Source organism: Morone saxatilis, unplaced genomic scaffold (genome assembly GCF_004916995.1).
Source record: "Morone saxatilis isolate NCDOM2014 unplaced genomic scaffold, NCSU_SB_2.0 Contig4, whole genome shotgun sequence".
NCBI lineage: Eukaryota > Metazoa > Chordata > Actinopteri > Moronidae > Morone > Morone saxatilis.
This window is the reverse complement of record NW_023339984.1, coordinates 17,995,831-18,010,677: the sequence shown is the minus strand read 5'-3', so window position 1 is coordinate 18,010,677 and position 14,847 is coordinate 17,995,831.

The following is a 14,847-nucleotide window of genomic DNA, read 5'->3' as shown; positions in this document are numbered from 1 at the left end:
TTTTGGTTCATATCTCGTCTTCCAGTTCTCATGTTAATGAGGCAATCTATATATCCAATCAGAATTATGAATTACTGTGACTTTTCTTAATGTAATCGTAATGTTAGGGTTCTTTTTGAGTTATTTCTAATGAATCCCATCCCTTTCCAGACAGTGCATACAGTACAAACTCAAAATGCTAAATAATTAACTCTAATCAACCAAACATCACCAATTTGTTATCAATCACGTAATGCATTAAGAATTATGGTGGCCCATTCACATCCAATAAAGCTTTCAAAATGAGCAATCACATGCATCTTCCTAAAAATCCATTTTAGAAACCCCGATAGGGAGTTGAATAAAATATATCTATCAATTTGTGAAATAGAATCTATTGCAAGGGTTTTTATTGAAGAAAGAAAAATATTCAGTCATATGTCCTGCTGATTTATAACTGTGTTAAATTTCACAAGATTCTTGCCACACGAAATTTAAAGGGCTGCCATTTTTGTTTTCTCTGGACACATTTCAAATGATATACTCCCACCATGACGACAGTGGAAAAGAAAATCTACTTGGAATATATAAGCAATACTGGTTTAAATGCAAATTTTTCCTCAAATTCATGCCAGTTCCAGTTTGTGACTCTGTTCTGACTAAAAGGAGGCGTCTCGGCAGATAACCCATCGCCAAAAATATGACAAATTCTCCCATGAGCCAGCTGGGAAGGATGTACTCATTAGAAATTCAGATTTAGTATGTTGCATGCCAGTTTATGTGATTTTTATGCCACATATTCATATTCAGTCCACATCATGTAAATGCAGGAACATGTTTGACCTTTTCCTCCCTGATCACAAAAGATCAAATCAATGTCAAGTGTTAACTTTGCTCCACCTGGACCATAAACTGACACTGCAGCTCAGAATAGAGACACGCTGGACTCAAATATATGTTATTTACAGAAATCACACGTACAACACACACACACCATTATTTACTAAATGAAAAATTCAGTGTGTGTCAAACATACTCAGGCAGGAGGCAGCCGATACATCCACTCTCCTTATTAATAATTAACAGCACATTTTCACTCTTCCCTCCTCATTTGGCACATTAGCTGCAAACAGGCACACACACACGCACACTTACAGTTCAAACCAGGCTGTGAGCTGCCTCATTTTCCCCTCCCACTGTTCATCTTTAACATCAGGAACACATTTTTAATGCTGTTGTCCTGCAGCGGTGAGGTTCATTAATCCTGACTGGAGGCTCTCAGGTGAGTCTCAGGTGGCTTCCATTAAAGGATAAGCCTGGTGTTATTCTATATTTGTCTTGCTTTCAACAAGTCACATAAAGACCACAATCAGCATTGTTAGATTGTCTCGCAGTACTTTTTGACTCCCCTGTGGCAGTTCCGAGCTGACTGGTTCTGACTTAAGATGTAAATCTTAAAGTTCCCCTCAGACATGTTAAAAGACATATATACATACTGTATAAATATAAAAGTATAATTTCCACATAAACAATCCATAAAAAGGCATATAGTCCTTCTACCTCCAAAAGAAGAAGAATTTCAGAATCTATAAATATGCAAATTGTAATATTAAAAAATTGTAAAATTGCAAATCTATAGTACTGACCTGTGACCTGTATCTACAGTATGTAAGTACAGTGGCTCAGGAGGTAGATCGTGTCGTGCATTAATGAGAAGGTTAGTGATTCAACCCTTGCTGCATGTCGAAGTGTCCTTGAGCAAGATTCTAAACCCTGATGCTGTGCATTGGTGTATAAATGTGAATAAATGGTGTTATTCATTCATATAGCTTCGGTTTTTGATGACCATTTACCATGGACTGAACCATTTACTGACTTCTGACTTGACAGCACTGACTTGTATCTACAGCAAACTAGCTTCAGCCTGCCTGCCCCAGCCTTCTTGAATCCCCATTACCCTCATCCATCCTCCAAATAGTTTTTATTCAATAATTTTCAAATAGTTTCCTGAGTCTTTGTTTGCTTCTCATTCCCATAAAACAAACGTAACATGGTGTCACATAAAGTGTTTTCAAGAGGTCTTTTGTCTATTCTTTGTTTGCAGTCAAGGCCCTGAGGATCTGGAACAACTTGCCAGAGGAAAATAGGTTGGCTTAAAAAGAAGTCCCTTTTTAAAACATACATGAAACAACATACATCCATACATTCATTGGAGAGGCCTTTTCCTAACTTTACTTTGTATCATGGATTTTGAGTAAGTGCTGTAAAAAATAAAGATTTTGTATTATTATTATTATTGTTTGTGCCAGTGTATGTGCACTAGTGGCTTCAAGTTTCTACATCACACTTGTACAAGTTGCATACTAGACCAGGAATTGACTTCCAAAACATTTGTGATGCCCCCAATCATACTTGTACGGCCTGCCACTTAAAATGAGATTTTCAGTGAGTTCAGAGAATTTTCCACTTTCATTTATTACATAATTCTGGACAGTGAATGTCAGACATTCAACTGTAGGAGCAAGAAGAAAAACAGGTGTTTCAGTTTCATTAAATAAAATAGTAATTCTAGTTCATTACAGCCACTCACTGTAGTTCTTAGCAAGTAAATCTTAGCAAGTATCTTTATTGTTGGGGTTTTTATTTTTATTTTATTTTATTTCTGTATTATTTTAATTGCTGATTTTATCTGCTACTGTCTTGAGTTGTCTTAATCCTGGTTCAGTCATGTAAAGCACTTTCTAACTTTGTTTTTCTGCTGGATAAATAAGTTTGTTGTCACTATTATTATGGATGACCTTCTGTAGGGCAGAAGAAGATAAGAAAATCCCAAATGAAAATATTCTTATCGGCTGAAATAAACAGACTGCTTACAGTTACATCATCATCTCTCCATCCCGTTAAGGACAGTTAGGCTGATTAAACACAGTTTTTAAGTTTTAGTGAAGAAAAAACTGTTGTGCTTTTTGTGCAGTCTGGACAAACCTTCCTCTGATGCAAATCTTGTGTAAAGGAAGAAACAGCAAAGGTAAAAATCAGTGAGCAAAGAAATAATAATAGTTCAGAAATTACAATGACTTATTGGGAAAATTATGATGCATAAGCTCACAGGTAAGGGTAGCAAATCCACACAGTAGTAAAAAATGTAAGGTGAAGAGGCAGGCAGGTACGCATTAGGAATCAGACGTAGGTTACAGGTGCACGTGTTGATGAAGGTGGTATAAATATCGTTGGGGGTAGATGTAGGATTCAGGTGACTGGGACAGGGGTGAAAATTTGAAGGCATTTGGTGGACAGGTGGAGGATGACTGCAAAGCTTCTTAGAAATGTGAATTTGGCTGAAAGAATTGGGATGGACAAATTGATTTGGAAATCTCAAGTTTCCTTTCTCTTAAAATACTGACTTAGTATCTCAAAGTAATGACAAACTTTCTCAATATTTAGACTCAAAATAATAACTTCACAAAGTCATTATTTTAAGATGCTAAGTCAACATATTGAGGCAGAAATGGGCTTCCATAAATTGAAGATGAGGTCTGGAACCAGGCTGCTTATAAAATGACTTTGTGTTCAATCTTAATACACATTGAATAGACTGTATGATCTGTTATATTGGATTCTACAGTGAGAAGAATTCGGTGTCTGGTTACATTTTACTGTAGAGTTTCATTTCTTTTTATCCATCAGAGGTTTGGTTCAGGGGTGCAAACGGTGTGCAGACGTCCCACAGTGAGATCATTAACATTCTCTTTTCATCCTGCCTTTATTTCCCTGCAGCTACCGCTGTTTGTTTCTCTAAATTACTTTGAGATGTTGGGAGAGGTAGCTGTGTGTGTGCGTGTATGTGTGTGTGTGGGTTTGTTTTGATCCCAGATTAGTGAGTACTTAGAGCTGCTTCAGGTGGGTGGTGAGATTTCCTGTTCCAATTTTATCTGGTCAAACTGTCAACAGAATGTAAAAACCATAAAAAGTTTCTTGGTTTTGTTGTTTTCTTCAACTTTTTTTTTAATCCCAAAATTTTTCATAAAGTATATGGGATGAAACAAGGTGCTGAGGTGACCTTCAAAATCACACACACTGACTGACCCATGACTCAGGGTATGCTGTAAAGGTCCCATAAAGCTGAACCATTACTTCCTTAAAGTGATGTATCTCATGTGGAAACAAGATGTTGGAGAGGGACCAATCTTCAGGGACCACTAGGATATCAGTTATCAGAGGTCAGTACTGTAGATACAGGTCAGAGGTCAGTACTGTAGATACAGGTCAGAGGTCAGTACTGTAGATACATAGATATATAGGTAAAAAAAATGAAATCAATTTTTTGTTTAAAAAGTGTGATGGCTGTAATTAGTTATATCTACTAGTGCAGCAGAATTAATTGCCAATTACTTTGACGTTATTCATTCAGTCTATTCGGTCGACATTATATTCATGTTTGCTAATTTTCTGTTTCGGACTGGGCATTATTTTGTTTTGTTTGTTTATTTAGTTCCACCTCAGTTACTGTGCCAAAAAAAAAATCTCCTGACGTTCCATCTACATCGGTAGTGGCAATGTGTCGCGTTGTGCATTTTAGCAAATATCACCTTTCAGACCAAAGCAAAAATAAATTGATTTAGGGATGCATATAATGTCTATTTACATATATATATATTTACTGGGGGTGGCATAAGAGGGGCACTGATTTGTGCAGGGGTGGCATGAAGTATGTGTCTCAGTTTTCTAGTCATTCCCAATTCCAATAACGGGATCCCTTTGAAAATTGCCATGCCAGTTTGCCCAATTTTGAAGCTTCCCAACATGCTAGCATGACATGGTTGGTACCAATGGATGCGTTAGATAATTTAGATTCATATGATACTGTATCTTCTGTAGGAACTGGAGATGTGTGGAGATGTTCAAAGGTATCAATGCCATGGTAGCATGAGGTCTCCATTGAAGATGAACTGCTTTCCAGGAGGTATGTTTTCATAAAGCTCCTATTTCTTCAACACACCCTGGAAATTTTGGTTTGATGACCTTTAGTGGCCGAATTTCTCACATTGATAAACAGGTGTACTCCAGGACCTCACAATATCTTAATATCCCCTGCCATTTATAACTTGCTCTGCAGCTCTATAGGTCTTTTAACACACTTTCAGTTTATAAATTATAGTTACTAATGCCATTTCCAGGCAGCTATCTTTAGCAAAAAAGCACTAGTAAAATTTTTCTGCCCCCCTAGTGGCCAAAAATCCAACAGCGCAGCTTTAAATATTAAATAGGAAGTGGTTTGCATTTACATCTTAGCAATCATTTAGTAGATGCGCTTGTCCATGGACTCAAAGAGCAGCATTTTACCACGGGGTACAGTCCTGAGACAGAGGCATGACAAGTCAGAATACAAGCTGAAGAAAGCAGAGGGAAGCTGCAGATGGAGCGGAGGCCACAGCCTGGTAAAACCTCATGATGCTGGCATAATGTTAAGAGACAGGCTCTGTTGTTCCTGCTGAACTCAGGACCTCTGTTCTCCTTAGGGAAGCTGTTCTACTTATTAAACACACTACATCAGAGCAACTGAGCCATGATGCTGAGAAGTCTAGAGGCCCTCATGAAATGAAAAATGCATTTTTCATGTTGTAATCTTGTGTCCTGGGGTACATTTGTGCCAAATGTTATACTATCTCACTATCACTATGTAAAAAAAGACAGTTTTACATCAGAAATATTTGTCTCTTACAGCGGCTATGTCTAATGACTTTGGTGATCCCAGCACTTTTCTTTTGGTTGAGTTTGATATTTAGGGTATTGAGGGAAATATCTTAACTGTTGGAAAGATAGCCATGAAGTTTGGTTCAGATGTTCATAGGCTCCAGAGGATGAAGCCCAATAACTTTGGGGAACCTATGACGTTTCATCTAACACTATCAGATCAAATTTGGCTAATACTTTGGTTTATGGTTGAATTCTTTCTAACATGATGACATTCCCACCAGCCTCCGCTGTACTTTGTGTTTTTTACAAATTACAAAACGTGAACATGCTTAACTAAGGTAATGGACATTGTATCTGCTAAACATCAGCGTGTTAGCATTGTTGATGTGAGTGTGTTAGCCTGCAGACATATATTTAGCACAGGTGTGCAACAGTGGCTGTAATTTCTTAGTGTTGCAAGTGAAGCAAAAATAAAATGGTTGGTACTGTTGTTAAAAAAAAAACTGAAAAAAGAAAACATAATACAAAGTATTGTATAAAAAGTTCGTTAAAATATCAGGAAAAAATAATTAATTGAATGATTAAGTATTCACAGGAAATAATCCTCTCAAAATTCACAAAATTTTCTCCAACTTATTGTGTTCGCTGGGTTCACTGTACAGATCATCAGTTGTTCTATATTTGTTCAATATAGTCAGAGGTTGTCAATTTACTCAATGGAGTAAGGATAAATGTTGGGAATCACTGTACAAGCCAGCTTTGGGCATGAGATCGGGTTATTCCAACTGTGGTGGAGTTTTTCAAGATGTTAATGATAAACAGAACGATAGCAAGTACTAGAATAACAGATTCAAAGATATTCAGTGGCCATGAATTGTGAAGCACAACAATCCTAAGAGAAAATTTATGTTGATGTCAAAAGATTATGTTCCATGTGCAAGCCCTACCTTCAGACCATTCATAATTTATAAGCTCAGCAAATTCAGTGAGTCAGTATCCAAATCCCATAATGCCGTCTGAAATCATTAAATCTCCCCGAATGCTGTAGGAGACAGTGTTTTTGTTTTGTACTGAACTGTCGACCTCTGCACCACTCTGTGGGGAATCCTGACAGGATGAATGTTCTGTACCAAATCTGGCTCAGTAGTTGGTATATAGTTGGTTTAATGTAAATGTATTTATTATTCAGGAGTAGTTTTTGAACTCTGACTCTGCCTTATAACAGTGTTACTCAGGAGAACTCACAAACCTCGCTGAATACATTTTTCAGTATAACTGGACATGATTCCATGGTGAGAAAGCATGTTTTTTATTTTTTTTATTTTCTGTGAGCAGATTTCTAAAAAACTGATAACAATATAAAATATGTTGCATTTGTAGTTAATTGACTAAAACATGCAAAAACAGATTTAACTTAACGGTATGGAAGCCCATTTCCACCAATGTGATGCTAAAAAAAAGATTCTGTAAGTCATTTTCATCAGTTTCTATCACATGTAGGCTATATATAATCTTATAATGTTAGATGCTGATATTAAACCAAAGTGTAAAATAATGAGGTAAATGTATGTAACTTTATGTGACTATGCTGCTAACGGACTGGGAGCTTGAGTAGTAGTAGTAGTACTAGAGTCTGTACTATAGAGATGCAATGGTTAAGTTAGTTGCACTGCTAACCAGCTAACAGCAGCAGCTAGTCAGTGGCTAAAATAGCTTACAACAACTACCTAAGACTATATGTCCATCAGGAAACTATGTAAATCACTGCAATTTGAAGCAGAGCAGTCAGAGGACGTCAGAGGGAAGACCAGAAAATATTTTATCCAGAAAATATGTTCAACAAAATCAGTGAATAAAGTTATGAACTGAAGGGCTGCATGAATGTATGCATGTAGTATAAGATAAATAATTATGTTTCTGAAGAGTGAATCACTCAAAGCTGCTCTAGTGGAGCGTCAGACTGAGGATTTAGAGCAGGAAATGTGCATAATAGGTCCCCTTTAATTTAATTGCCTTACACAAGGGTATAATTGTACAAACAACTCTATTTTTTAAAGGCCAATTAAAGTTTTAGGCCTTTTCAAAAAGTTGAGATGTTCCTGGAAAATAAAGGCATTTTGGAGGGTGACGACATTTTAGGAAAGTCAGAGCATTTCTGTAAAGTGACGACATTTTTGGCAACGTATGTAGAAATTGGGGAAAAAATTTGTGACCCATTTTTACAGGTGAGGACACTTTGTCCTGCTCTTATCTCTACAAAGGGCTGTTTGAGGGTTAACGCTTGGTTTTTGGGGTTGAGGGTAGAGTCAGATTCATCATGTCAGCGAGGGTCTTCACTGGTGTAGGAATAGAAATGTGTGTGTGTGTGTGTGTGTGTGAGAGAGCTGTCTCATCTCTGCCTACGGGTTATCAAGCAGAGCCATGTGTGAAGTCAGGGAACATTACTTTAAACCTAAAATACAAAAATCTGCTCGATCAGCAGGAATATCTCAGCAATCCTTTATCTCATTACAAACACACACTCACACTCACAGTGTCATATCCTTTTATTCATACAGTAATTAAGTGAGCAGTGTACCTGTCTGTACAATCTCACACAGTCCTGTGAAGAATTTGGATTAATATTCATACTAAATGTGTTTGATGCACATACAAAGTGATTACATTGCCTGTTGCTTTGTTTTTTTTGTTGTCAGATGATTAACTTAAACCATTACACTGATTTTGGGGCTTTTTTCCCATTTTTTTTTTATTTCTTTGACTATTATTTATGTAGGTCAATTTGCTCATAAATAAATGTATTAAAAAAGTCATTCTTATTAGTTAACAAACTAATTATAATACTTTAGTTACGTAAAAACTCAAACAAAACATTTAAAGGAATAGTTTGCCATTTTATGAAATACAGTTATTCAATCTCTTTCCAAGAGTTAGATTACAATTTTTAGGTGTACAGCACGTTCATGCACTTAGCGCACCAACCAAGCACACCTTCCAACACCATGGACACCATGAATGCCTTTCCTTGCCTTTCCATTGCCTGGGTACCAAGTACGAAGGAGTGAGCTTCCTGGAGACTTTCTCTTCAGCAAGACAGCTAACCATTAGTATATGGACAGGTTCTTTCAGAAAGAGCTAGCTAGAGAGACGCATCACTACAGGTGTGGCCGCTGCATTAGAGTGGCAGGGAGAAGAAAACACTGAATTAGTCAAAAAAGAAGTCAATTAAGTTTGTAGGATTGTTAAAAATATAGTAAATATAAAACACAGACAGAGAATTGTAATAATCTGCTAGAACTTCTTCCAAATTTCGTGTTCTGCAACACTTCCTGCAGTTCTTGTGTTCATTGTACAGTTTATCAGTCAGTTTATTTACTCAATGAATGAATGAATATAAAAGGGAGCCCTTCTAATGAAAAAGGTTGGGAACAAATGCTCTATAGTAAATACAAAGCAACAGTTCAACATAAAGACTAAAAAAACAAGAACATACAAGGTAGTCCTCTGAGAATGCAAAAATAATTAACGCAAACTCACACAAACAACATTTAAGAAATGTGTGAAACAATGCAGAATCAACTCATTCAGACAAGCATCTATTGTCTGTAATTTATCTCCTTCTTTCACGCAGATGCAGAAACCGTTGATGTGAGACAAATGATTCATTAAAAAAACTCCTCCCGACTCATTCATCTTCCTACTGACTCACACACACACTCTACCTAATCAATTTACTCTTGAGCAAACTGTACATACAAGCTATTGTGTTTTTGAGTTTTTTTTTTAACAGTATTCACACAAACACTTGCATAATTAAGACCTATACAGTACAAAAGCTTTTAGACCTGATGCTCAGCAAGACCTGTTGTTAAAATAAGTGGCTCTAAAACCACAAACTCTGCTCCATATATCTATTTAAAGGTAAGTTATGTCACTTTTATAGTTGGTTCATTTTAATTTAGAATAGAAAATGAATGTCTCCATTAAACAAATGTTAAGAACTTTATCAGATTGCATCGTATCGTAGCCCATGTGTCCAGGTACGTATCGGATCGTCTTAGAAGGGAGAGATGAGATGAACAACATACTGAACAATACCTACTAGCACAACACACCCAAATCTCAGGCTGAGCCATCTGGTGGCTGAGTGGCATTGGGATATCTCTGGTTATGCTCCATTAATTTACTGTCCATCGTGAGACAATATTTATTTATAAGATCAATACTGATATCACTCTCTGAAAGAAAACCAATGAGTGTATTTCACAAGATATTGAACTATTAAAAAGTGAGATTTAATAGATATTTTAGAGAGTAGATATTTGGATACATTTTCATATTTTTAGCAACATTGTACACAATCTGTATAATGTTTTTTTTAAATTAACAATCATACACACTTAATAGGCTTCTTTTTTGACAAATTTAGTGTTTAAAATGCTCAGATATCTGCCTACTGTTTATATTTCGTAGTTGCATAGTTTTCTTACACCTCTTAAAACCACAAAGGCTTTGGTGACCCCTAGGTTGGGAACCACTGCTTTAAAGAACTGAGGAACAGCAAAATTGCCTCTCTTTGGAGAGACTGTTTTCATGTTTCAACCCTTTTAAGGATAGTTTGGACCCATGAGAATGAAGACACACACACTCACACATGAGTGACCCAGTTTGCAGCAGCATGACGGGGCGCCACAAGTTCATTTAATGAAGCGGAGCCACCCGTCATATAGTTTGTTGAAAAAGCTGTTAACCGCAAACTTTCAACAGTGACGGACTAGAAGCTCTCCTGTCTGAATTCCTGTTACTCAAACTCTCTCTGTTTGCCATTAGGGCGTCCGCTGGGAGACTGGATTGAAGCACGAAAAAAGATGAGCACAAATTGACTTCCTGTCACACACAAACATAAACATGAATTTTGTACATTTTCCAACACACAATACACAAACTCAATCTAAATGTCCCATGCACACACACACACACACGCACACACACACGGTGGCAGGCAGACTGTGGTTTGGGTGGCTGAACATTAAAAATGCATCAGAAGCCAATTAGCATCCGTGCGAGGATCTGTGAGAGAGGGGGGAGAAGAAAACAAGTCGAGAGGAAAGATAAAAAGAGTGAGAGAGAATGGAAAGAGACAGAAAGATGGTGAGGAAGGAGGAGGAAGGAAAGGAACATGTACAAAGAAAGAGGGAAGGAAACTATGATTAATTTAGGGAAGAGGAATGAATTGAACTAGGGGAGGATGGAGGGATGTGAACGTTGATAGATTAAAGTCCCCTACATCTCTTCCCTTTAGTGTGGTAGCCCACAGGGCTCCGCTCTTGGACCATTACTGTTCATTATTTACATTGCTCAGTCCACACTGTGTCAATTTTCACTGCCATACTGAGGACACACCAAGTCTTCTGGCACTCTACCACAATCCAAACTGATTATATTAATAGCTTGGATAACATGCAATTACCTTAAACTTAAAGTCCAGGTGAAATGAAAGATGCAATTTCAACCCTTTAAGATCACATCCTCAGTTATATTGTTCCCCTATTTAACAATGTATGACAAAACATGTACAAAAACTACATATCCAATAATTTCTGTTAAAAAAAATGTGCTGTGTATTTACGTAAGCATAAACTAACTGATTTGAATCAATAATATCACTAAATAATATAACTTTTAGCGACACCCTAACCAAAAAGGTAGGAAACCACAGACTTGCCAGCTGAGCCTAAGGTCGATTCTACAGGTGTGAAACACGGCCGCCGTACAACACAAGCTTGTAGTATATTGAAATTAAAACTACACTAAAAACACTAAAGAGACTTCTTACACACATTCATATGAGCTCTCCAGTGTGGTCTTTAGATAATCTGAAGACAGAAGAGTTTCCTGCTGGGACTTTATTTCCATGCAAACATGCCGGCGTCTCTTCAAAGACAATCTCGGCTGACGGGAAACCCCACTGGGTTTCACCAAAACTCACCACGGCCAGGCAATTTGTGTGCAAATGGCTGTGTGTATGTGCACTGAACCATGTGTGTATCTGAGGTTCTAAGTTGTAAAAGGGTTTTGATGATGGAGGAGTAGGAGGATGTAAACCTGTAATCTCGGAGGACACCAGGGGTGAAGGAAGTGTGTGTGTTTATGTGTATTGGTGTATGTGTGTTAAATGTTCACTGGGGAAGATGTGAAATTGAGGTCAAAATGTTGAGCCAGTACACACAGAGTTTACAGACTCTGAATACTAACAACTGAATTTAAACATCTCAGTTTCGAAGAAGAATGTCATTTTTTATAATTGTTTGTGTGCTCATTATTGATCTATATTATTGATCCACTAGTGATTGCTCAAAGTTTCTGAAGCCTTCTTGATTTTAAGCAGTGTAAAAAAACCTAAAACATATACACAGTAGGCCTAAAACTTTGTCAAAGTTGTCAAAAAATAAGCCTTTTAACCCCCAGAGGTTGTAGAAGGCAGTGAATAATGTTTATATTAATATCTTATATCTCAAAAATATAGTTCAAATAACGTCTGTAGGCTCAGCTTTAGGGTCAGATGATCTCTTAATACAGTGCTCTAGGACAAATACTGCCTGATTATACAGGTAGCTTAAGTCTTTCTGCACATTTTGATATAAGACACATGGGAATATCATCTTTTAAGGGACAGAGAGAGAATTGTCAAAAGTTAAAAAGAATATCAGGAAAACTCTGATCAAAATTCATCTAAACTGTTCATTTTTATACAAACTTCCTGCAGTTATTGTGTTCACTATTTTGGTTCATTGTACAGTTTATCAGCAGTTCTCTCTTCTTATTGTTGTGTAATATGAAATATCCTTAAAATATCACAACACAAGGTTGAGAACCACTGCCCCTAGGAGGCACTTAGGAGGGTAAATATATTATTGCTTATAGTCCCGTCACGCTACGCACACATAGTATGTAAATGCAAATATTCACAATAGAATAGAATAACAGAATTATTTCTATACATACAGAGAGAAGAAACGAGTGGGGAAACATAATGAATGCAGATGCTTGCACACAGGTCCACTGCCTGGTACAATTAAGCAATTAACATCCATTCATGTATGAAATGAATCTGATTTCGTCACAGGGATATTATCGCCGGTTTGCAGTGCAGAAACTCCTCATTACAAAGATGAATGCACATTTGAGCGTTCAGATCAGTAGTGCAAAAACCATCTAGATAGCGGTGCAGGCCTGAATGCTTGACTTGGTGGGGGGGATCTGGTGGCTCTGTTATGCATTGGGGGGCATTTTGCAGCAGGAAAGGGTCTAGGGCTGGACCACTAATAGTCCAACTAATCGTTAGTCAATGTGAAGAGTCTTATTCGACGCGCTTTTCATCAGTCAGATAGTCGATGTAAAACAAAAGAAACTCAGTTCAGGGGCTGCGACTTGTCACCAGGACCAAAGTATCAGGGATTACTGTAGTTAGCTGTCCTATTTGCTGTCTGTACCCAGACTTGGAGCTTGAAGGACAGGGGGAGTTTAAACACCCAACGACTCCGACCAAGACTCTGACTCTGAGGATGAAGACATGGCGGGTTCAGGCAGCGACAGGAGAGGAATAAAACGGAGGAAGAGGAGCCAGTTTGTTAACGTTATCTATCATCTGTCCGTCAACTGACCAAGTCCGCCTGTATTTGTATTTGTAGTTTGAAGTTTATATTCTGTGTTGACTACTAGTCGAGGACAGCCCTAGAAGGGTGTCTGCAAATCAATACAAAGTTGTTCTGAGTGATCACCTTTACCCTGTGATAAAACATTTCTATCCTGACAGGAGTGGTCTTCTAGGATGACAGTAACCCCCTGAATCCATAGGGCACGAGGGCTCACTTTTTGCATAAAAAAAAACAAATGAGGGAATATCTTTTGTAAGAAAGTCGTTTTAATCCTCCAGAGATGTGTAGAATCTGTTTTAGCGAGTTAATAAGTATATGACTTTTGAGCATTGTGTTACAAAACTCTAGTCCTGTCTTCTTCAGCTACGAAATATTGAATTGAATTAATCAGATGCTTCTCGTCTTCCAGGGTGATCTACTTTAGCAAGTTTTGCGAGATTTCAGCAAAAAGTTTGATGTGAATTACTTTAATATTCTCAGTTTTAGTCCCATGTTCCACCATAGCCACCATACCTGGGGGGAAAACACAGATTTTCTCTATTTTGTGTGCGTCTGCCAACTGGCTGAGTGAATCTGTTGATCAGTTTGTTTAAAGTGTAAAAAGGAGGCGAAGTGGAGCTTCCCTGTGTTTGAAATTAACATGTTTAAAGAGGTTTATGTAAAAATCTACTCAACCTGGGGCTTTGACTAAAACATCAATCTCTCTAATTGAGACACCGGGGATTTGCTCTGCATGCCAAAGTGATATTTTTGGTGTCCGGTGTCACACCGCTGGGAAATGTTCTCTACACAGGATCCAGATTTTAGAGTGAAATACAGAAGTCGCAGTGGGAACCCAGAAGAGTGTGCTACAGAAAGTTTCACTGTCCAGTGTTGTTTGTTGTCTGATGACTGTGGAGAAAAAGCCACAAGAGTCAGCACTTCTTTTCACTTCTTGTTCTCTTTCACAGCATTAAAACAGGCACAGCTGAGTTTCAAAGCATATTTAGATTAATTGTCCCACCACAAAACATTTTTAACCATATATTAGCGACTAGGCCGGGCATTTAGCCGTGTTTCCATTCAAATATATTGCAGATGTAAACAGAATTTCGAGTAATTCAGAAAAACAAAATGTGAATGAAGGTTTGTGTCTATCCACTACAGTCCTACTAGAAACAAATGTTCTTAGATAATATCAAATTTCATTGCATTGAGCAAACAATGTTGCCACTGACATGACTGTATGTAATGGCCCTCAAATTTTAAGCAGGTTGTGCTTATTACAAGCAATGAAAACTTTAATTTAAGATAGACTTTAAGACTCTCCCGGGGCTGGGAGCTCCCAGTGAACCGTACATCCAGACCGGGCCTGAATGCAGCACCTGATGCTGGCGGAGGAGTTTGAAAAGAGGAAATAAAGTACTGAGGTGTTTTTGCCAGTTTTGGCTTCCCTGGGCTAAGTTGACTAACGTTAGCTGCACAAGTTAACTGCATCTAACTTGCTGTTGTGACAGTTAGCTTCTTTTAGCAA